This window comes from Vulpes lagopus, chromosome 2, assembly GCF_018345385.1.
Source record: "Vulpes lagopus strain Blue_001 chromosome 2, ASM1834538v1, whole genome shotgun sequence".
In the NCBI taxonomy this organism is placed as follows: Eukaryota; Metazoa; Chordata; class Mammalia; order Carnivora; family Canidae; genus Vulpes; species Vulpes lagopus.
In genome coordinates, this window is record NC_054825.1 from 83,167,618 (window position 1) to 83,193,118 (window position 25,501).

Here is a 25,501-nt window from a genome sequence, read left to right on the forward strand (position 1 = left end):
TTGTATACTACATAAGAATTTAGAAAAACCCAGACTTAAACTAAGGTAAGAGTCATCAGTGACATTTATGGTTACTGAACTCTTCCCTATGCCACAATGTAGGTCAGAGGGTGCATCTTTAAGAGAAAAAGACTATTCTTTCAGTGCTACTTCTTTCACACTGATGAGACAATGATTCTAGCCAAATTCAGGCTTGACCTCATTTGTCAAATGATTTTGTCAATAGATTTTTTTTTTCTAGATGCTAAACTCTCTCTCTCTCTCTCTCTCTTTTTGTTTAAGTCAGAAATTCAGCACTGAAATTATTTGATCACAGGTAAATTTTTTTTTCAAAGTAAGAACAACATTTTGTTGATAAGAATTTAATGGGAGGAAATTAGATAAATGTATCGAAACCAAAAGAGTGCAGTAAACCCCTTTTAGCTTAATAGATAAAAGAATGTTATGGGGATTTTTTTTCCTCCACAGGGATGGAATATGTGTTCTGCTCAGGGCAACCAGCTGTCATGCCACTTCCCAGAACTCGGGGGAAATAGAAACTTGTTTCTGTCCTGTTATTAATGTATGAGGGTGTGCCCGGAGCAAAGAGCCCAGTGCTAAGGAGGTGCGGGTAGTTTTATGTATTTGGAAGGGCCTCAAGGAAACATCTTCCTTTGTACTTATTTACTCCAGATGGGGCAGTGCCAGAAATTGGCACATTCAGCAGCACCATGGGACGTGGTATGCATGGGGCAAATACCTTCGCTGCTGGCACACTGTCAGAAATTGCAAGCTCAGCCAACACCTTTGACCCCACCGTGCAGCTGACAGCACAGTTGGCAGTCTGTAGCTTCCATTTATCCTGGGTCAGCTTCTGAGGCCTCAACCTAAAATCATATAAAGAATTGGGCAGTAACTTCAGAAACAAAAGTGGAATGCTCAATAGTTTGCTTCAGTCCACTTGGGCAGAGAACCATTTATTAAGCTGGTAAAGATGAGCAAATCAGATTCATAGGAGAAGCTGCTCAGGGTAAAGAACTAGGGCATCAGATACCTTATCTAAAGATCCAGATGAGGAAACCACTGCTTTATAACTGTCAACCAGCTGATCGCTTCAGTTGGGAATGCCACACAGTTCAGCAGGAAGACTGTCAACTTTCATAACTTCAGTGTCCAGCACTACGCCTGGTAATTGGTGCTCACTCAGTGAGCATTTGGGCAATTAATGAGTGAAGCTCATGAGTGCTGACTGTCATTAGGAGCAGGGAGCGCACCAATCTTGCAGATGTGATAGGCTGTGGTTCTATAGATAAATCCTGTGACTTAATTCGTTCACTTTGAAATTATAGTCACTGGTATGTCATCTCTAAAGTAATACTATTGGGATCCCTGGGTGGCGCAGCGGTTTGGCGCCTGCCTTTGGCCCAGGGCGCGATCCTGGAGACCCGGGATCAAATCCCACATAGGGCTCCCGGTGCATGGAGCCTGCTTCTCCCTCTGCCTATGTCTCTGCCTCTCTCTCTCTCTGTGACTATCATAAATAAAAAATTAATTAATTAATTAATTAATTAATTAATTAATTAATACTATTGAGGGGTGCTTGGGTGGCTCAGTCAGTTAAGCATCTGACTCTTGATTTCAGCTCAGGTTATGATTTCAGGATCCTGGGATCGAGCCCCTTGTAGGCTCCATCCTCAGCAAGGAGTCTTCTTGAAGATTCTCTCCCTTTGCCCCTGCCCCCATTCTCTCCCTAAAAACAAATAATACTATTGATCATAAAGTGCATACTCACATACCTACATAGAAGTTCATTTTGCCACCAACTAATTGGACCAGGAGAAAACTTATCTAAGCAAATAATATAGATACACATTATTTATATGTGTATGTGTTTATATAAAATTATTTTTTTCTAGTTCATATATACTAAGATGAAATTCCCAAGTCATATTTTCTGAGAACAGGACGGGGAGGAAGGAATTCATATTTTTCTTCCATTCCTAAAGCATATGATATTTGAGTTCTGTGCTTTACAAAAGTCCTTTAACTTCATCTCACAGTGACCATTCCAAGAGAAAAATCAATTCCCTTTTGTAGATGAGGACACTGAGGCTCAGAGAACGTATAACTTTCTAATTTTACATAGTGAAGAAACACTTGAGCCAAGATGCAACCTGCTATCTTTGATGCTGAAGTCTGTGGGTTTTTCTCTTACCTAAAACTTAAAATGTCATCAACTATAAAGCATTTGAAAATAGACACTGTATAGGAGGAGATATTCTTCAAGAAGTATATGTTAAAATCAATATAAAAAATTAATTTTTCTATGTGTTGGAAAAGATCACTTAGCAAAATATAATAGATTAAAAAGATCTCTCTCAAGAGATACAAAATATACAAAAATATATACTAATTCGGAATGAACTTATAAGAAAAATATAGAAACTAATGAAAACAAAGCTACAAAGCTTTCCTGAGCAAGAAAATATAAAATCATAAATCTTGGGATAGATTTTGTTTTAGGATAGGAATTTTCAATATAATAAGTTGTCACTTCTCCCACATGTTGATGCATACATTTAATGAAATCTACCAAAGTCCACAAGTTCTTACTCAGAAATTTGACAACTAATTCTAAAATTCATCTGAAAAAATACATAGAAGAGAGGAGCCAAGATATTTTTTAAAAGAATAGTAATGAGGCACGTTTACATTATCAGATATTAAAATAAATTATAAATCTTATTGCTTAGAACACTGTGGTATAGCCACTTGAATTTACAGCAGATCTTTGGAAACAAGGAGATGATACATACATGTAAGTAAAATGAATATGATATAGATGAAATTTTGAATCAGTGAAGAAATAATTGATTATGCAAATAATGATGAGGTAATTGCTTTAAAAATGCAAAAATGAGTCAGCTATTAAAAAATTTATGCATGTGGTTTATAGAGCTAACTATAATAACTTAAAGATGAATGTCAAGCTGATCTTGGAATGAAGTGCAAAGGCTGAAAACAAAAGAAAGTATATATAGATTTAGGTAAAAAAATCATAAATAAAAATCAAAGAACAAACTTTGTGGTTTGCATAACAAATTCATGCAACATATTGTGGAGAGATTGTTAAATCTTCAGATTTTTAAAGACTTCCTTTTAGGGATGTCTGGGTGGCTCAGCGGTTGAGCGTCTACCTTCGGCTCAGGATGTGATCCCCGGATCCGGGATCGAGTCCCACATCAGGCTTCCTGTGAGGAGCCTGCTTCTGCCTCTGCCTATGTCTCTGTCTTTCTCTCTGTACCTTTCATAAATAAATAAGTAAATCTTAAAAAAACAAACAAACAAACAAACAAAAACGACTTCCTTTTAAGTAAAAAGAATGAACGTTACAATGGAAAAAAGTGATAGAAAAGGCAAGTCCCAAGAACTATAGAATCAAACTCTAAATCGTCTTTTAAATTTAGAAATCAAAAATATGCTACTTAAAATAAGACATCATTTCCTGCCAATCGAATTCTTTTTCCGGGGGCTTTTTTGCACTTGCAGGTTTGTTCTAGAACTTACCTCCCCTTCTGCTATTGCCCTAAGTCAGCCTTTTACTCACTCAGCCTTTGCTGGAGACCTTTTTCTCCCACCCTACCTGAGACATGGAGAACCTTCAGATGCCAGATACTTCTTGGAGCTTCTTGGATGAAAAGGCTATGACTTGTTTCCCTCATCTGATACCTTTTGTTGGAGGAATATTTGCACCATCCTTTTTATTCCCCAGGGGCTTATTAAGTTTTATTGGAACAGCTTTTCATGGATCCTCCAGCTCTTTGATGGACTAAGGTATGATTTTAATAAAGACCTCACCAGAGAGACAAATCCTGGCATTGGAACCCATATGGCACTCAGAATCTGGAATAGCAAATCCCTTTCAAGGACTAAGTCTTACTTAGAGGTTACTTTGCTGGAATTTTCTCTTAAGCTTCTTTCAGATAAGCTGAGATGAATCCCAAAGACTCCAGCCTGTCTGATTTGCCCTTAGTGTTGACTTTAGACACTCCCTTCTTTTGGATCATAAACCCTTCAAGTGGAGTTGATTTTTTTCCTTCTCTATGCTTTTATTTTTTTTTTCTCTTTTTTTTCTTTTTTTCTCTTTTTTTTTCTTTTTTTTTTCTCTATGCTTTTAAAATGTCTCTAAGTTTCTCTCATGATCTGGCACTACAGCTACAATTTTATAATGTTCTTTTAAGAGTAAATGTTATAAGTATGGAAAAATGCAAGTTTTATTTCGTGAATTCATAGCCCAGAATTGAATCCTTAACAACACCATTTCCTTGAGCCAAAGATTAAAGTCTGCATTTTGCTTCAATCCAGGAAGGATAAGCAACATGTACAGATACTTTAAATTGAATTAAGGCTTTAGTTTGTTTTTTAAATGCCGAGTTTTGTTAGTCATCTAACTTTTTGCATTTAAATTATAGCTAAGACTGTTGAACACAAACTCATAGCTTAACCCTGGCATGGAATAATTCCATTGAGGATTTCTTTCAAAATAAAATAGAATATTTTCCATATTCACTACCATTATGCTTCCCACAAAACACGTAAAGGATATTTGAGGAAATGTTTCTAATTTTCAGAGTATCTCCTAAAAGCTGGTTTGGACACGGAAAAGAACTAGAGCCATAAATTTTTTAAAGGTGTTTATAGGCAACTACTAATTTATTATAAGTTTACATTTCATATATTAAAATTCTATTATGATGACAAAGTTCTTGACATACATTGTAATATTTATACTTTAAAACAATTCTCATGTGAACTGGGTATTTATTTACTCCCTATGATTTGATTTTTAAAAATTTTCTAAGAGCAAAGATTATGGACCTGTTTGTTTTTCAAGTATTCCTTCCTTGTGATTAGCTGTGCAATCGGTAATGAAGTTATTAAACAAATCAACCAACATGAATTTACTACTACTATTTATTATGTGAAATATTTAATAATAAGAAGTGAAAGTCATTTAAAAGAAAGAATTTTAGTGCATTATATGTAATCACTTGAGGAAACAAAACATACACACACAGAAAAGACTATAAGACAACACTGAATGTCAACAAATGACACAGCTGATATTGATTTCAATGGATAAATATCCACACTGAGAAGCAAAAATGATGATGATGATGATGATGATGATGATCTCTGACACATAGTAGGTGCTTACAAATTGCTTTTGTTTGAATGAATATATTTGTTTTATTTATCCAAAAAGTGCCTATTCCATGTCCCTTACCTCATAATAGCCCTGAAAGACGACATCATTAGCACTACCTTTTAAAAAATATTTTATTTATTTATTTGAGAGAGAGAGTTAGAGAGAGTATTAAGCAGAGGGAGGGGTAGAAGGAGAGGGAGAGGAAGAAGCAGCTCCTCACTCCAAGGACCAGGGAGCCCGAGGCAGGGCTTGAACCCAGGACCTTGGGATCACGACCTGAGTCAAAAGCAGACTCTTCACTGACTGAACCACCCAGGTGCCCCAGTACAATTTTTGTTGAGGAAGAAAATTGATGGTCAGTTCATAGGCTTCAAAGTGGCAAGTAGAAAAGGAAGTTTCATGCTCATATTTGTTTAACTCCATGGTCCATGTTTCCCTTTCCTCATTACATAGCTTCTTGCAGAGGGAACACTGGCATTGTGGCCACTGTGAAAAGGTGGATCTACCATTGTAGACATGTTTATTTATCAAGCAATTCTTACAGCAAATATCACTGACCACTCACTCTGTGCTACGTATTGAGCAAAACTGGTCAATGTCCTCAGAAAATTTAAAGCCTATTCAAAAAATAGCAACAAAAATGCCACAAAAATTTTACAAAAAATGTAAAATTGAAATTCTGATAGTACCAGAATGAAGATATATATTCAACTAAAGAGCTTATAATAGGTAGATTTGATCTAGTTTGGGGGGTTGGGATCCTAACTCTGGAAGGTAAACAGGTTTAAACTCCATAAATTGGAAAATAAAGAATACTTGAGACCTAGAGGATTTGGAGCAAGAGGGGAAAATGGTGATTAAGAAGGATTAATGATGGCCAGCAAAACTTAAGCTGAGAGAATAAAAAGGATAGTAGTACAAGACAGAGCTGAGGAAAAAGAGAGGCACAAGATTATTCTGGGTGTTATAAACCATAGGGACTATTGGTCTTCTGAGAGCAATGGCAAGCCAATGAAAAGTTGTAACTGAGGAGTTGTAAGGGGAAGGGTGAAAGGGAAGAAAACATCTGAATAAACGTGGAGTTGGACTGCACGGGGGCAAGTGTGAATTTGAGTAGACCAGAAAGAAGACATTTTGTAGGCCAGCTGAGAGATGACAGTTGCTGGACTATAGAGTTGGTAATAAAGATAAAGAAAAAGGAATTGATTTCAGAGCTTATTTAGGAGATAAGTTAGCATACTTTGGTGATAGATTAGATGTGGCAAGGATATTATTGAAAGAAAGCTAAGTTTCAAGGATGAATTCAGGCTCTTGGTTTATGTAACTTACTAGATGTTAGTTCCATTCACTGTGACAGGAAACGGTCATGGTTTGGAAGGGAAGATGATGATTTTGGTTTTCAGCATAGAGGATTTGTGATGCATTTGAGACTGGCTGGAGACTGTGAAATCATCTGTTGGATAGAGACACATGTTGCTCAAGAAAAGGTCTTACTTACACAGATAAATTTATGGATAACCTGAGCTGATGCAGTGACTAAAGATATAAGTATAAATGAGATTACCTAGGGAAAGATATAAAATGAGAGGAGCGAAAGACCAGGAACTGAACACTGAGCAAAGATAGTATTTAATGGCCGTGTGGAAGAAATGTACTTCTTCAGGAGACAGAGAAGTGACAGAAGGTAGGATAGTAGAATATCTGGGGACCAAGGAAAATGGTATTAAGAAAAGAGTGGCCCTAATAATGTTGAATGCATTTGCAAGGTCATCTGAAATACTTTGTGCTGAGCCAAAGAAGGAAAGGAAAAGAATTTCTGACTGCCTATACTCCTGTCCCCACCAAATTGAGGTGGACATCTAAATTCTTCTTTTCTTACTTTAAAAAAGTGAGGGGAAGGCAGAGGGACAGAGAGAGAGAGTCAGAAAGACAGAGAGAGAGAAACTAGCCTACTTCTGAATAATTGTTACTTAAAGAGACCTTAATGAGAGCTATTGTATTTACTTCCTCCCACTGTTCCCAACTTTGTCACCACTGGGTTGTTCCACAGAGATAGTACTTAGAAAAGTTATACAATGTTTAATATATTTCTCCAAGGATCACTTACACTATTTAAAATAAGTTGTTGTTGATTATATTTGCAAAACTAACCGAAAATCCGTTGTTAAGTTCTCAAAAGCACAGCCATTTCAGGATGAGAGTTTTGAGGCAAACAAAACGTATAGAAGGCTTTTTAAATTTGCTTTAGTTGGAAAGCCCATGTATATCCTCAAAGAAATTTAAAACTCTTTCCAAACTTCTTCTTTTTTTTTTTTTGAAAAAAAAATGTATCTTTGACACATTAAAATTGGCAGAAATGTCTTGTAATTTAAGAAAAACCTTTAAATATATGCATCCATTTGGAATTAAAGTGATTTGAGCAAGAGAAAGAATAGACCGTGAGCATCTCATAGAAAGATGGTCTGAAAAGTAGAAAAAGTGAGAGGGGATTACTAGATGGGATGACTTTGCAAGAGTCCAGGAAAGAAGCATTTGCTGTTCTCCTCATCTAGAGTGGAAGACAGTAGTAGGAAAAACAATAGTTTCTGGAATGAGGTAGAAAAATTAAAATGATGCTGTGACTGAATGGGAGGGGAAGTATAGATATGAGCTTCCACCAATGTTTATTTCTCACTGTTTCACAAGCAGAATTTTCTACATTTTGTGGAAGAGGAAGCTCAGAGATCCAATAGGCTGTTTTGGGAAACTCTTTAATAAGTTGTAGACCTGGAATTTCTACCTAAGATTTCAAATACAAGTTTTTTTCTGATGTAAAACCATAACAAATGCCCCCAAAAAGAACTAAAACAAGTAATAAGAAGTTTCATGAGAAGTAGAGTGCTGTAAAACAAAGCTGATGAACAGAATAAACCAGAACTCTTTTCAGATGGAAAAGTAGCTTCTTCTAACATTGTCCTCGGTAATCACTGCCGGACTTTGATGGCAGATGAAGAGAGTGGAGGAGGTCCCTCTCTTTGCAAGTGCTGTGGTCCCAGGTGATCATACTGAAGAAGCATACCCTCACAGCTGAATCAGTGTGGGTCATTGTGTTCACAGTTGCTCATTCCTGGTTCCCAGTGACCTGCCCCGCTAAACACATGAAATGATGACCATTGGGTGAATCATGCCCAAGCCCTCAAATTTCTTATCAAAATGTTTCAGGTGGAAAAAAAGAAAGCAACCAAATTTATCATTTGCTTTTTTTTTTTTTTTCTTTTTAAGCTAAAGAATAAAGGCTGTCAAGAAGGATAGACATTTTGCAAAGAAGTGGAAAGTGAAGCCTTTAAGGACATTGTTTATACACCCCAAAGAAATCAGCTCTTATTTCAGTCAGGATCACAGAAGACGTGGGTATATTTTATATTTTCTTTTCAGAAGTGTAAAAAAATACTTAAAAGTGCATATATAGACTGAACATAGATTTATTGCCAATGACTTTTGTAAGGCGGGTGGATTGAGGCTGCTAATGTAAGTTTATGAGTACAGCTGGCCCATTTAACGGCAGGTTTATAGGCACACCTCAAGAACTGCCCCGTGTCTGTGGAAGGTATGGTATCAAACAAACTCTGTTGGACATATGGGCCCGTCTATGGGCAATGTACTATAAACCCACCCATAACTACTGCAGCTGTGATCATAAACCTTTTTAGAAAGCAACTAGAAAAATCTAACTCAGAAATGTGTGCAGTGTTTCAAAAAGGCAAAGGTGGAACATACAACGTGAGCGCCGATGCAGTGGCTTGGGTGAAAATATCACAGGCGCAGGTTAAACCAACAAAACCAACTCCACTCTCACACTGCATTGTGTTCATAAATCTCAATTGAAGGATCAATGGCAATTAATTTTCTGCTTTTAAAATGCTAAGTGCCTGAGACCTCTGGTATTCCACTAAACACTGGGGTTCCTCAAGTAAGTAACCAGGATGTCGGTACTTACCTACAATGTTGGTACGGTGTTTTATTACACAGGCATACCTTCAAAGATTTGTCTTCCCTGTAATGAAGATACATTTCAAAGTTGAGACTTCTCATTGGTTAAAAGGGCATTTTGCCTTTTCTCTGACATTTTGAGATATTTATTTTCAAAACTATTTTATGGAAAGGACCACCAGTGGACCAGCTAAGTGCTTTACAAAAACTTATAGAAATACTATGACTGGATTTTTAAATTTTTTTTTACAAAACATTGGCAGATGAATGCAAGACTCTTTCTCTCTCCTGAGATCTGCCATGGGGTAGGTAGTAAGAAAGGTAGTAAGAAAACAATCGCATTTAATTTATAACAAATAATAATAGAGCTTTGAAACTCTATCCATTTTTGTACTTTCATGGTTTCTAATGTTAGGGCTTGCAGAGTAGCTTTTGTTGTTTGGCTAGCAGAATACACAATGATTTCATATTAAGGGAGGACACACACAGAGAAGTATTTTTACCTACTTATTCACTACCAACAAATTGTCATACTGCTTTTCCTTCTTCTGGATTATGTTGACCAGTCTAGTTGGTGATATTGACATCTTTCTTTTCCATTACCTACTTAAAAATATTTTTAAAAATATGTGTAAATATCAACTACGTTTTATTTACTATTATTTGAAAAAAAAATAGAGAATAAAAATGTGTGTGTGTGTGTGTATAGCCTTAATTTTGAAACTGACCTGATATCTGTTTTTTCAATCGGTTACTAAACTTATTGATTCTACTTAACATACATTTTGAGTTGGGGTGATAACAGTTTTTGGTTAAGTAACATCGCTTGCATTAAAGGAATCTGTTACTGACTTTATTTTTTATTTTATTTCCAACGCTAGGCTTGGACTCATGACCCTGAGATCAAGACCTGAGATCAAGAGTCCGACGCTTAACCAACTGAACCAGTAACAGGTATTCCTGACTTTACAGTGTATTATAGTTAAATAGTGGGAATCATTCCTTGTTAAGAGAGGGAATACTTCTTATATTAGACCCAACTTCTTGATATTTACTTCTCCAATTGGCTCCCTTGCTGGACTTGCAGAATAAATAATAAATAAAATAATAAAAAGGCTTTTAAGTTTTTAATTATCATATCATTGAGTTAGTTCATAGACCATTACTGGTTCTTGAATAGAATAAATGAGTGTGGCAAAACTCCCATTTTCTTTAGATGACTGTCTTTTGTTTGTCATATTTTATATTTTGGCCTCTCTGAATCTGGGTGATTAGAAGTCAGGGAGTACATCAATATGTCTATTATTTGGATGTAATTGGATTTCTCAATGAGAGTTAATTTCAAGATGCCTTCCAAAACATTGGAAGAAAGTGTAGACAACTGTCTACTTATGTGTTTCAAATGGAACATCCACTTTAAAATATTGAGAGTCCAAGCAGTTTAACATATTCAAAATTGGCTCTCGTAAAATTGATCATTTGAATAAGATTTTTTAAAAAGTAAGTTATAGAGATTTACATAATTTAAATTACTTTGACATATTTTATTTCATCTACTGTTCACAATAATCATTGGGGTGTGCAGGTCAGGTACTATGTTCCCTTTTACATAGTAAAAGGCTCAGTAAGGTTAATGGTTTCCCATCAGTCTCACAGCTGGTTAGAGATCTACCTCAGCCCTGAACACAAGTGTCAGGTTCCATGATAAAACTACAATTAAAATTCACATATTACCTAAGTAGAAGAGGGTCACACTTTTGGTAATATTATTGCTATTACATTGGAGAGCTGAAAAGAGAAAGCCTTATAAGGAACAGAATACATGGCAGGTACATTTATTGTAAGAGGGTCACTGGATAGTTTGTCTTTTATAGCATTGGCTTGGCAGGGCAGAGTTAGGTCACACCCTGGACAGCTGAAGGGAGGGGCTAAATGACCCCAAGTGATTGGGTATGGGCCGTCAAGAGGAGAGAGACGAAAACACAAGCATCGCAATTTAACTAGAACCGGTGCTATGTGAGTATCAAAATGAACTAGAACGACTGTAGAATATAACACTAGCATATCTTTCTTTTATTTTTAAAATTTACTTGTATTATTAAATATATAAAGTGATGTCTCATCATGTTAGCAACCTTGGGCAGAGGATGGAAGTAGAAACTGCATCAGAAGGAACTATTTTATTCAGCCAACCACATCTGTTCAAGTACAACTAGGCATTCCAGAACTCTTTTGTGTTGGTTTAATCGTGCCAGATAGTCCCTGCTAGAGGAGAGGTCAACAAACCACCTCACAAAATATTATCTAATTATCTGAGAGCCTAATCTAGCTTAATTTTTAGATGATTTGGTGATAATAATATTATTTAATACTTTCCAAGTTTACAATTTAATCTTAACTAAGTTATTTTAAATATAATACAATAATATAGGTTGGTTCTTTTCTATTTGGATAATATCTTGAACAAATAATGGTAAATAGTCTCATATATATATATATATATATTCCTATTCCATGATAAGAATTTTGAATCTAATTCTTAGAAATAAGGAACCATAGAAAATCCTTTTTATTCAACCTATTTTACTATTTTGTTCCTTGCTTGCCTTATCATATTGACCAAGTTCCTTATTCCTTTTTTTTCTTCCCAATATAGTTTGGAAGCCTTATAGCCTATTTCTACTTTATTAAAGATCAATCTTAAAATTTAGCATGTATTGTGCTCGTAAAAAATTTTTATTTTCTCAGAGATTCTTCTTTTGTTTTAGATTTATTTATTCATTAGAGACACACACAGAGACAGAGGCAGAGGGAGAAGCAGTCTCCCCCAGGGAGCCCCAAGTGGGACTCAATCCCGGACCCCAGGATCAGGCCCTGAGCCAAAGGCAGACACTCAATCACTGAGCCACCCAGGTGCCCCGAGTTTCTCAGAAATTCTAACTTGTCTCCTAGTCAGGAAGGGATCACTGGAAAATTAACTCCAGCATGTCTCCTATATATAACAGTTATCCAGTATTTTAATTCTACTTTATGTTTATACTCTCAAATTAATCATTTTAAAAATACAAAGGCAGGGGCAATTGGGTGGCTCAGTTGCTTAAGTGTCCAACTCTTGATTTTGGCTCAGGTCATGATCTCAGTGTTGTGAGATCCAGCCCGGAGTCTCCCTGTACTGGGTGTGGAGCCTGCTTAGGATTCTCCAGCTCCCTCTGTCCCCTTCCCCTATTTGCACACACTCTCTCTTTCTAAACAAAACAAATACTACAAATATATGTTTGGTTTCTCTTCTCTTAAAAAAATATAGCCAAATATTTAGAATTACTTGTTGACCAAATTCATTTCACACTATTGCCCCTTGCATTCTCCATATTCCTTCTGGGTTCAATTTCTTTCTTAAAATACATTTTTTTTTTTTTAAATACATTTTTACTTATTTTATTCAATGATGATTTTGCAAATGATAAATTGCCTCGTGGTTTTTGTCTCAATATACCTTTAAACCCTCTGCCTTGAAAAACAGTTTTGTTTCCAGTTATTTTTATTCAGTACAATGAATTTGTTATTCCATTTTCTTCTGACTTTATTATTGCTCTGGGAAACCCACTAGTAGTCTAATCATATAGTACCTTTATAGATGGTAGATTTTTTCCTTACTTTTCTTAAAGATATTTTCTGGGGCGCCTGGGTGGCACAGTCAGTTAGGCTTCTGACCCTTAGTTTTGGCTCAGGTCATGATATCATGGGTGGTGAGATGGCTCCCTGCTCAGTGTGGAGTCTGCTTGAGATTTTCTCCCTCTGCTCCTCACCCTATTTTCTCTCTCAACCTCTAACATAGAATAAAATAAAAATAAATAAATCTTTTTTTTTTAAGATATTTTCTTTATCTGTGATATTCTGTAATTTTGGTACTATTTGTTTAGGTTTGGAGTTATTTTTATTTATCATGCTTAGAACTCAGATTTCTTCAGTGTGAGGACTCAAGTCTTCAACAATTTACAAAAAGAGTCAGGAATTAAATATTTAAATATTCTCTTTCTCCTATTTTCTTTTTTTGCCCTCTTCATCTCAAACTTATAGACATGTGTATCTTCTCATCCTATATTCTGTATTCCTTCATCTTGTTCACATTTTCTGACTCTTACTCCTTATCTCTGCTGCCTTTAGGTTAATATGTTATTTCTCTCTTTTTTAGAAGAAGCATAGCTATCTTACAGTTCATAAAATTTTGTTTTGTCAGTGTCTATTATTTGATCCTTTTTCAAGTGTGCCAAGGTTTCTTTCATGATGCCCTTTGGTTTCTGTGTAATTTCAACTCTAATTTTTATGCTTTTAATTATTTTTAAAAACACTTATTTTGTATGCTGTGTCAGACTGTTTCTATTATTAATGTTATTGGGGTCTATTACTCAGTTTGTTATGGTCCCTGAATCTTGGTCATGGGGGATTATATCTCTGGGTATTTTGTAATGTTGAATTATAAATCCTAGACCATAGCAGCTACAACAGCTTAGGAATTAAATACTCTGTTGTCAGTTCTCATTTTATTCCTAAGCACTTAGGGAAATCCAATTCTTTTTGTGCATTTCTGCTATCTATCTAAAATAAAAGTTTATTTTATCTTGAATTTCTAGGTGTTGGAGATAGGAGCGTTTACAGGTTGTTAACACTTCGTTTCATGTGGATGAAAGAGGCATAAACTTGCTTCTTGTAGGCCCTTTAAGAAAATAAATAAAACTAGAAAGGACTATCTTTCAAGTTCTTGTCTGTTTTTCTTTTTTTTTTAATTTTTTTTAAATTTTTTTTTTTTAATTTTTTATTTATTTATGATAGTCACAGAGAGAGAGAGAGGCAGAGACACAGGCGGAGGGAGAAGCAGGCTCCATGCACCGGGAGCCTGATGTGGGTCTCCAGGATCTCGCCCTGGGCCAAAGGCAGGCGCCAAACCGCTGCGCCACCCAGGGATCCCTGTTTTTCTATCTGGTTCTCAGACTACTGGATTATGGACTAAAGAGATTATTATAGTCATTATTGAATCTCCAAGACAAAAAAAGAAAAAAGAATAAATTACTCCCAAAGTAAGAATTTGCTCAGGATTTAATGAAACCTTGTTCTCACTGTGAAAGAAATAACTAATCTGGTCATTTTTCAGGGTGATTTGAAAAGTTACATTTCAATGAAAAAATTTTGATGCCATATGTTTGTTCACTGTAGTAATATAAATATTCCATTGGGTGTTATTTTAAATTCCAAATTAGGTCACCTTTCATATTATTGCTAAATGCTTATCCAGATTTAGGGGCCGTTTTGCTTCCTTTCTTGTGTAAACCAGAATCAATCTAATCACGTGAATTATTTCTTTATTAGGAAAAAAAGTAAGATTCATAGTTTTCTGTAATTTTCTTTTTTATGATTTATCAGTTTTTTGTTCGTCTGTAGCATAATTGAAATAAAACTGTGAAATTACAAAGTTGGCCCAGAAATGGAAGATTTGATTGTTTCCTGCTTATTTTACATCAAAAAAAAATATTTTTTTTAAGGGGGAAAAGTTTAGAAGGTTTCCTTTTTTGCTTTTTTTAAATTTTATTTATTTATTCATGAGAGAGAGAGAGAGGCAGAGACATAGGCAGAGGGAGAAGCAGGCTCCCTGCGGGGAGCCCGATGTGGGACTTGATCCCAGGACTCTAGGATCACGACGTGAGCCAAAGGCAGATATGCTCGACCACTGAGCCACCCACCTGCCCCAGAAGGTTTTCTATAGTAGAATGACTAATTTAATATACTCTGGGGAAGCAGTAATAGTCATGTCAAGAAATTATGAAAATTTTATAACCTATGGTCTTTGCTTTAGTGGCCCTTCTCTGAATAGCGGAATAACGTTGGAACCACATGAAACATATGGTCTATCACCTGGGTGGCTCAGTGGTTGAGTGTCTGCCTTTGGCTGAGGGCTAATCCCAGAGTTCCAGAATCAAGTCCCACATCAGGCTCCCTGCACAGAGCCTGCTTCTCCCTCTGCCTGTGTCTCTGCCTCTCTCTCTCTCTCTCTCTGTGTTTCTCATGAGTAAATAAATAAATCCTAAAAAGAAAAGAAACATATGGTCTATAAGTCTGTGCGAGTGTGTATGCAATATGAAAATACATGTAGTAGGTATATGTACATGAATACACATATATAAGAGACAACTAAAACTAACAATAGAACTATGATTTAAAACAACACTGTAAATCACATGATTATAAAATAAATATTAACGTAAATTTAATTTATATGTAAAGTGATTTTATATGTAAATGACTACCCAGAGGAAAAATTACTCATTTTTTTATATACTACTCAGCCTAAGTATTCAGAATTCATTTGTACTTTTTTCTTTTTTAGGATTTTATTTATTTACTCATGAGAGACACACACATACACACACAGAGGCAGAGACATAGGCAGAGGGAGAAGCAGGCTCCCTGCAGGAAGCCCGATGTGACTCTATCCCAGGACCCCAGGATCACACCTTGAGCCAAAGGCAGACACTCAACCACTGAGCCACCCAGGTGTCCCTCATTTGTACTTTAAATACAAATCAAAAGAAATTTGCCAAAATTGTATTTCAAAGGAAATATGTTATTATTATTACTGTATTGGTCTTACCTATTTAAAAAAATTGTGCAAGAAAATTTGGTATTCCCACCAGTTCTGCTCAACTTTTGGAGAGCTACCTGGATTTAAAAATAAACAAACAGCAGCAGCAACAAAACAAGAAGAGATTCAACTTGCTATAGCAGAAAAACAAGGAACAAAAATTAAGCTTTTGATTTTTAAAACAGGCAATTGAATAAGAACATGTTTTTCAAATCTGAATAGTCTGGCCTTAAAGATCAGGAACAAGACTATTTTTTCTGAGCTGTAGGATTGATAAAGATGCATAGGAATGGGAAGAGAAGAAAGATCCAATCAATGGAATGTGGTTGGAGTGATGTCTCCCACTTCCAGGTCTGGTACATAACAACATGCTACTTGGTCCTTCATAGTGTTTCTTCTTTGGTCTGTTGGCAAGATGTAAATGACCAGCCAAGGACTCATGAAAAGGAAAAAGCCAGAGTACTTGAGGAACCACACAGAAATCTCCCCCCTTACCAGTATAGCTACTTTGCACTTAACACAAGTGAGAAAGAGTTTGATAGATTTAAGCCACTGGGATTTGAGAGTTTGTTATATTGGCTAGAATCATATAACAAATAAAAATAAGCTAAAATAAGTATCCCAAACCTACATATCCAGCAATCAGAAAGTTATTTGAAAGGCAGATAATTATAAGTTTCAGATATAAAATAATTTATTTTAATACTTTTTGAAGCTCATGTTAATAGCTAAGGTGAAATATATACCCTAAAGATCCCTGGCTTTGAGGAATAATGGCTTCTTTCTTTCTTTCTTTCTTTCTTTCTTTCTTTCTTTCTTTCTTCTTTCTTTTCCCCTTCTCTTCCTCTTCCTCCTCCTCCTCCTCCTCCTCCTCCTCCTCCCCCTCCTCCTCCTTCCTTCCTTCCTTCTTTTCCTCCTTTTTTGAATAATAAGCTTCGTCTTTTTTTTTTTTTTTTTTTTTAATAATAAGCTTCTTAAAACCACATTTCAAGGTTGAAAATCTAAACAAATTAATTTAGGAAACAGCAGGTGCTCAAAAACTATTTGTTGAATAAATTTTCCAGTAATTGAACTGGACTCTACTGGGGATTATCAGTCAGAGGATGACAGTGTACATTGCATTAGATACCTATTGCTGGGGATCCCTGGGTGGCGCAGCGGTTTGGCGCCTGCCTTTGGCCCAGGGCGCGATCCTGGAGACCTGGGATCGAATCCCACATCGGGCTCCCGGTGCATGGAGCCTGCTTCTCCCTCTGCCTGTATCTCTGCCTCTCTCTCTCTGTGTGTGTGTGACTATCATAAATAAAAAAAAAATAAAAAAAAAAAATAAATAAAAAATAAAATTTAAAAAAAAAAAAAAGATACCTATTGCTACATGCCAAATTATTCAAATCTGTGCAGCTTAAAATAATACACATTTATTATCTCTCACAGTGTCTGAACTTTGCTGGTGGTTGTGGCTCAAGTGGCTCCTCCATGAGGTTGCAGAGAAGGTGCTGGCCAGGGTTATAATCATCTGCACATTCAGCTGGGGCTGCCAGATTCACTTTCACCCTCTATAAGAGCTGGCAGGCCTTAGCTCTCCTTCACCTCTCCATAACCTCTCCATAGGGCTGCCACATGACATGACATGAGGGGCTTTTCCCACAGCAAGTAACAAGGGAGAGGGAGAGATGGAAATGGAAAAATAATAGATGATATGTAGAGAGAATCCTGACAAGGAAAGGTCAGTCTTTCACATCTTAACCTCAGAAGTGATACACTTCCCTCCGGCCATATTCTATTCTCTCCGTAGACCAACCCTGGCACAATGGAGGAGGGTGATACACAAGGGTCAGGGTATGATGAAGAGGTGGGGATCGGTGGGGCCATCTTGGAGGCTGCCTACAACCTGCACATCAGAACTTCTGAGAGATTTATGAATGGAGATTATCATTGGTATTACCAAAAATGTTAAATAATGTTTATTTCTATATTACAAAGAAACCTATGTTCTTTGTTAAATAAGGGTTTTAAGTAATATAAATGTGTATAAGAACAGCAGATGTTTCTCTCAATGCCTTTCGTTTGTCCTATCTTTCTTCTTTATTTTGTTTAATCCAGAGGCATGTTTCCCCACAAAGAGCCTTCAACAGACAGAACAGGTCAAAGAAAGATTTTTTGAGGATACTCATAACTCAATTCTCAGTTACTAGAAATCCTAACAGTCCAGGGTTATGTTTTAACTGTCATTGTTCTTCCGAATCATTTAACACAAGGTTTAAAAATGGTAAGAACTCAGTAAATATTTGTTGATTTGAAGTGAATTTAATTCAAAACAGTAACATGTATTCTCAGTGTACGAAACAAGAAAATTACATGGAACTTTTTTTTATAAGAGTTTTGAAATAAAGCTGTTTTTCAATAAATCCATTAAATAATTGGAAATAAAGAAATCCAGACCCGAAGGTATATAGCAAGGCCCCGTTAACTGATGCTAAATTAGCTGAAACGTTTGTACTGTAGTTCCCTAAGGACTTCCAAAGATTTTTGGCCTGAATACAAGGCTCACAAAATACTATCAGCTGGGGACCTAGGGCATGTTTTCTAAAGGGCTGCCTGGTTCCCTATTCATGTAAAACTTTGTTTATCTAAAAGCTTCGTATGTACGTTGCCCTACTCTACCACCTTCCTAGCATCTAATGACAGAACAATCTACTTAAATTTTAGTCTTAGTTAACAAATTTTTTTCTAATTTATTGAGGAATAATTGACATACATCACTGGCTATGTTTAAAGTGTACAGTAGGATGATTTGATTTACGGATATTGTGATGTGATTACCATAATATTTAGTTAACACCCAGCATCTCATACAAATCTAATTAAGAAGAAAAATGTCTCCTTCAGATGAGAACTCTTAGGAACTACTCTTTTAACAACTTTTTTGCTTATCTTTCATCAGTATTAACTATAGCGGTTATCTGTATCTTATATCCCTAGTACTTACTTATCGTAACTGGAAGTTTGTCCAGTTGACTACCTTCCTGCAATTCCCCTTCAGGTAACACAATTTAAACAATGCCCTAAATGACCTCCTTAAATATTAGTAAGCTGTATTTTTACATTAACCAAACTCAGACCAGAGTATTGTATTCTATATTTGGAACATTTTTATGGAGTAAGCTTGAAATAAACTGTGCAATTTATGTATGTCCAATTTCTTGGTATAATTATTCATAACTAACAAGTGTAAACACTGCAATCAAAATCTTTTTCATGACCGGTATTTATAAGCTTTTATTCTATAATAAGGACCAGTCTATCAATTTATTTTAAAATTTACCCTGGAGAAACAAATATAATGCAAAAACACTTTAATTTCAGAGACATTCTGATAAAGGGATCCCTGTTGCTTAGAAATGGATCTCTTTTGGGGCACCTGGGTAGCTCAGTTGGTTAAGCATCTGACTCTTGATTTCGGCTCAGTACATGATCTCAGGGTTGTGAGATAGAGCCTGTGTTGGGCTTCGCACTGCGTATGGATTCATCTTGGGATTCTCTTTTCCCTCTCCCTCTGCCCCTTGCCCTCACCTCTCCAAAAAAAGAGTTGGGGGAGGGGGGAGAAGTGGATCTCTTGTTTTCTGCTAATCATTCAGGCTTTTTAATTTGAGGTGCATGAAGCATAGATTCACCATGTAATCAACGTCAGTGTGGAATATTTGGGTAGAACTTTGCTGTAGAAATAGTCCCAGTAGTTTGAAAAAACTCCCTCATATCACAAAGGTTCTTGTTATTTTACATCACATAGTTATTGTGATCAGCATGTGACTTGTGTTTTTAATAACATGATCATTATTTTTCCATATGTAGCATGCAACTGTGGGTTGCCAACTCAACAGCTATTTTATTCATATTTCTTACCAATGCAATCCTGATTTTTTTTTAGATATTAGGCAATACTGCACCCAGAGAAGATGAGTCCCTTGTCCAAATCCAAAGGATAAATTATGACTATTCAAAGCCAATCCTTGCAATCCATTCTCCTTTGTTGGTGAATTTTGTGGGTGAACATATGATCCATTTCTGGCTAATGAGACACAGGGGAAAAAATAGCATAGGGTTTCTGGGAAAACACTTTTTTCCCTGATAACAAGAGAGATGTACAAAGGATAACTTCTTTTTTATTCTTGCTTTTGGATATACTGAGAAGTTATGACTGAAGCTGTTGTAGGCAACATACGATCATGAGAGGAAACAAATTTCCCTCCAATCCTCTGATATTTTTAAGCTGCTGAATTAACCAACCTAAAATAATTTACTTCTTGACTTTTTGTTATGTGAGATATGTAAAAAATGCTACTTGACCTTTACTTGAATATTTCATTATATGCGCCCCCAAGCATCTTAACTAATGTACCATACTATTAACACTCTGTGTTTCATTCAAGGCATCAGTATTTATGTAGCTAATTTATTTATACCCCTCCTGGTGGTATTTTGCTTGGTTTCATAATTGTTAGTAGTGGCAATTGTGAATGATATCTTATATTCTCCTAAGACTTTTCTGTGTTTATATTTTTATAAAGTAGGCAATATCATCTCCATTTTACTAATGCCAAAATAGAGGCTTACAAAGTAATCATGTCAGTTACACAGTTGGCAAATAATAGAGCTGAGATTGGATTCTTTCTTTTTCAAGGTTTTATTTATTTATTTATTTATTCATAAGAGATGGAGAGACACACACACAGAGAGAGAGAGAGAGGCAGAAGCAGGCTCCATGCAGGGAGCCTGATGTGGGACTCTATCCTGGGGCTCCAGGATCACACCCTGGGCCGAAGGCAAGTGTTAAAACCACTGAGCCACCCAGGGATCCCCCTAAGATTGGATTCTTGATGAAAATGTTTAACTTTGAAAACTGTGCTCTCAGACGTTGCACTACACTGCCTCCCTCATGGACCAGGATTCCTGCACTACTACTACTTCCACCATTCTAAACCTTTTAACTCATTTTTCTTGGTTTTCACTTAATGTTTTCCCAATTGTATTTTCCCATGTTATTAAGAAAATTTTCAAACACACAGCAAAGTTGACATAATTTTGTAGCAAAAACCTATGTACTCAACACCTAGATTCTACCGTTAACATTTCACTTGCTTGATCACATATTTATGACATCTTATTGTCACCATTCTCCCTTTTAATTCTCTTCTTTAACTTTTAGTACTTTTCTAACATATACACATTTCATTAGCAATGGAATTAATGGTCCCTTGGATGGTGATTTAATTCTCTAAGATCTGGTGTTTCAAGTAGTCATTGGAGTAAATGATGACTCTCCTTTAATACTATTTTTCTGTTTGTTAAAATAAGAGAGCATTATCATTAATGAATTTTAAAAAATCACCATGATAGCCAGTACAGGTCTGAATCTGTTTGTTTTAGTATAGAGAAGTGTCAGGGGTGCCTCAGTGGTTCAGTTGGTTAAGCAGCTGCCTTATGCTTAGGTCAGGATCCCGGGATCTTGGGATTGAGTCCCTGCATCAGGCTCTCTGCTCAGCAGGGAGTCTGCTTCTCCCTCTTCCTCTGTGCTGTCCCCCTGCCCTCTCAAGTAAATAAATAAAATCTTTAAAAAGAGAGAGAGAGAAGTGTCAGGTGATGTTGCTATAATAGATTAGGGTTGTCTTTCATTTCCAATTATATTTATGCAATGGTAAATAATGGTGTCATTAAATAATCATTGAAATAGACAAATTATTCTTATAATGTTCTTGAAATATTTCTGATTCAGAGTGTTCATGCATGCCTTTTCTAATTTTAAAAGTTTGAAGGGGTTGCTCTCTTGATTTACCAGTGAGAGTCTTCTGTGTGTTTCTGTGTGAGAGGGGGGTAGGTGCGTGTGAGTGAAGCCACAGGCCGCTGTCTGAGGTTCCCTTGTGCCCTCTGCCATGTGTTTCTATTTCTGAACCTCTGGCCAGACTCACTTATGCCAACAGAATAATTCAGTGAAGTTCTTTAATTCAGTTCTCATAGTCCAACTGGGAAATATAAAAGAAACCAGATTTGTAGTTTGTGTCTCCGGCCTCTTCTATTTCCATAGTTATAAATCCTTGGCTACTCATGGCTAAATGCCTCAGGTATAGACAAGTAGTGATATTTTTTAAATTTATCTTCATCTTTACTATCTTAGTATAGAAAAAAAGGAAAGGTTCTTTGGGGGTGTTAAATATTCTATATAATAAAAATAATGAATGTATTTCCCTAAATCCCAACCATTTGACGCATAAGATATTATGATCTGGCTTTTTATTTAGTATTTGCTATCTTTTCACCTAGGAGAAAGGAATGCCACTGTTTAATTTTTCTGTGGTTCCTTTGCTTGATATTAATGCATTTCTCAGTGTACATTTTGTTTGTATATTAGAACTATTTTTTTTTAAGACTTATTTATTTGAGAGAGAGAGCGCACACAAGTTGGAAGGGGGGACAAGGGCGTGAGAGAAGCAGACTCCTCGCTGAACAGGGAGCCTAATGCAGGCTTCATCACAGGACTGAGGATCCTGACTTGAGTGGAAGGCAGACACTTAACCCACTGAGCCACCCAGATGCCCCTATAACTCTTTTACTATTCTCTTTCCTTAGAATGCATTTGTTGGCTTGGTTATGACTTATTTTTATTCTTTTTAAATGAATGTTTGTTGAAGTCTTTTGTGTCAGATACAGTCTGGGAAACAGATAAATTGTCTTCAGGCAGCTTATATCTAATCACAGGATTAGCTGCTAATTATTTTATCTTCTCTTTTTATCTAATTTGAAATGGAATTTGTAAAATACGTTTGTCAGTAATATTTTTCTAAAGTTGTACTTTCCTATCCTTTGTCTCCCCCACCGCTAGATATGTTTGGTCTCCTCTCAAATATTTGATCTGTATGTGAAAATAGGATTTATATATTGCATACTACTTTAAATACTGAGCCCTTAAACATGTCAAGAAACAAGACCTAACCTGCAACAAGTCCTGGGAACGTAAAGTGGAAAACACATTTTGGCCAAGTATGTTTTTAAAGCAGCATCACTATGATTCTCCAAAGCCTCCCTAAGGAGTGGGTTCTGAGGTTTTCACACATATTCAAGGCTTACTAAAGATGCTAACCCTGCTAAGTGAGAAGAATATACTATGAATGTCATCCTCTGAACAACTACGTTTATCTGAGAGAAGGCAGTCCTGGTGCCTTCTCACTCAGATCTTTGTTCAAAGGTCTCTTTTCAGTCAGGTGTCTTCTGTCTCCCTGTGGTGGTCTTCTCTGTGCCCCTCTGTCCCCTCCCCACCCAGTATAGTCATCATCTCTCAGATAAATGCCCTGAGGGAAACGCACTGCGTGATCTGAGAGTAACAGGAAGGGGACTCACTAGGCTTAGGCTTATCGTTTGTTGCCTGTCTCTCCCTGTGGAATGTGACCTCCAGGCTAGCAGAGACCTTTCTTTTCTCATTTACTGTGGTGTCCCTCGTATCCACCTACAACAGTACCTGGCACGGGAAAATCATGCTATGATTACTGTTGCTATTTTTAACTTCTTGCTGAGGGATACACTCTGCTTTCCTACTTTGCAGAACAGTACAGTACATGGGCTTCTCAGATTTTATCACAGGGTGGACTCACAGCCATGTGGTAACACAGACTGCCTTCAGGTTTAGACGATTGCTTTGTTAGGTTTAGTTGATTAACTATTTCGTTGGGATGGAGCCAATGGGTATAATAGAACCAGCAGGTGTTTATTAATAATACAACCTTATTTCCTCTTGCTGTTCAGGACTGCCAACTTCTAAACAGGGAGATACCTGAGCCTTTTGTGTGCCACATGACAGTCTTGTATTTTTTTCACAGGTGTTAAAACAAAACAGGGATAAGCAGATTTTGTAATCTTGTGTGTCCTGAGCCAAGCAGAAGTTGTGCGACCTGTTTTCATGGCACAGCTCAGAGTGGCTGGCCAGAAATTAAGTAGAACATCATTGGGGGCAAAACATATTTCCATTTATTTAATTAGATCTGTGACCAAAGGTCTATTGAAAGTGGGTGGTGGAGAGATAGAAGATATTTTGAAATCTTCTAGATCTTCACCTTTGCCCAGTTACATCAGGGCTGGTTTTTAGGATTTATGGTATACAACATAATTGTATACCATAATTTGTTAATGGAACCAGACTTTAGGCCTAAAAAAACCTACAGTCAATCAGGCTTTCAGGGGGCCCATTTGCATTTCTTTGAGAAATTTGTCTTTTAGACTACTCAGTTTATAATCAATTATTATCAACAATTGATATAAAATACACATTTATGGGTTTGCTTTAGTTTCATTTCCTTATTTCTCTTAGACTGAGGGATACACTAATATACACATCTAATCTTTCAATGCTAAAGATAAATTCTAAAAAAATTTTTTCTAGTTCCAGAGGCACCTCGTACAAAACTCGAAAGCTTGATGAAGGCAGCATTTGACATGACATAAGATCAGAAATGCTGATTTATAGAACCCTCATTATCTTTTAGATATTGTTTCAGGTGCTATCTTATTTATATATGTGTGCATATATATTACTATATCTTAACTATAATCTAGTCAACACATGGTAAATAAATAAATTGAATCTCAGAGAGGTGTGGTAATTTGCTCAATCACACAGCTTAGAAATTGCAGCCCTAGGGTATAAACATTTTGTATGACTCCCAGATTTCTTTCATTTTCATCACATCAGGGTACTTCTCAGAAGACAAAAATGCTCAAAATTCCTTTAATAAAAGCATTTGAATATAATTGCTAAGACAAATGACATCAAGCCAAATTTGTATAATAACATGAGGCTCAAAATGGAATCCCAAGTAGTGTTTAAGAGAATGGTTCATAGATTCAAAGTGAGAAATTTCAACAAGTACAGGCAAGGCTGACACAGCTTGATGTCTGATGGTAATGGCTGTATTACTGGCAATTTTGTAAAATTTTCTTTGAAGCCACATTGAATTACAATTTGAAAATGGAGTCCAAGCTTTGGTCCATTTTCTTGGATCTAGAGGAATCTGGGTGCACAAAAGGAAGCTCTGGCCTGGCGAACCTATAAGGGGCAGAATAGAGTGTCCCCTTTTTCCTACCATCCATTATGTTTCAGTCTCTGAGGAATGCAGAACCTGGGACAGATTAAGTAATCCACAGCAGCATGGACTTTGTTCACTTCCCTGCCCTAATCTCTTGGGCAGCCACTCTTTTCCTTCCTTATTCTTACAAGATAAAACAAACCCACTTGGGTCCTTCTGTGTCTCTTCATCTTAACCTCACTAGTATGTTAGCCATTCCCCACATTCCCAGCACCACTTACCACACACCGCACACATGCACACACACACAATTGGAGCAAAATTGAATTTCTATTCTTTATTGTCACTCCTTACCATGTGGGAAGTTTACATTTCATTTTCCTAACAAAGCAAGTTTCCTCTGCTAATTAAGGATAGGCAGTGTGAAAGCATAGATGGCTTACCTGCAAAGAAAGAATTTTGATAGCTAAGAAATGAAACTGAAAGTGTGCGTGAATGATGCTTTCAGGAATTTTTTCTGAAGTTATTCATTTATGCCTAGCCAGGTTCGGCTATCATAGCTTCAATTTTGAAATGATGTATGTTCCATACACAAATAATTTACAAATCCAGAAAAAAAAAATCATTGGGAAACTATGA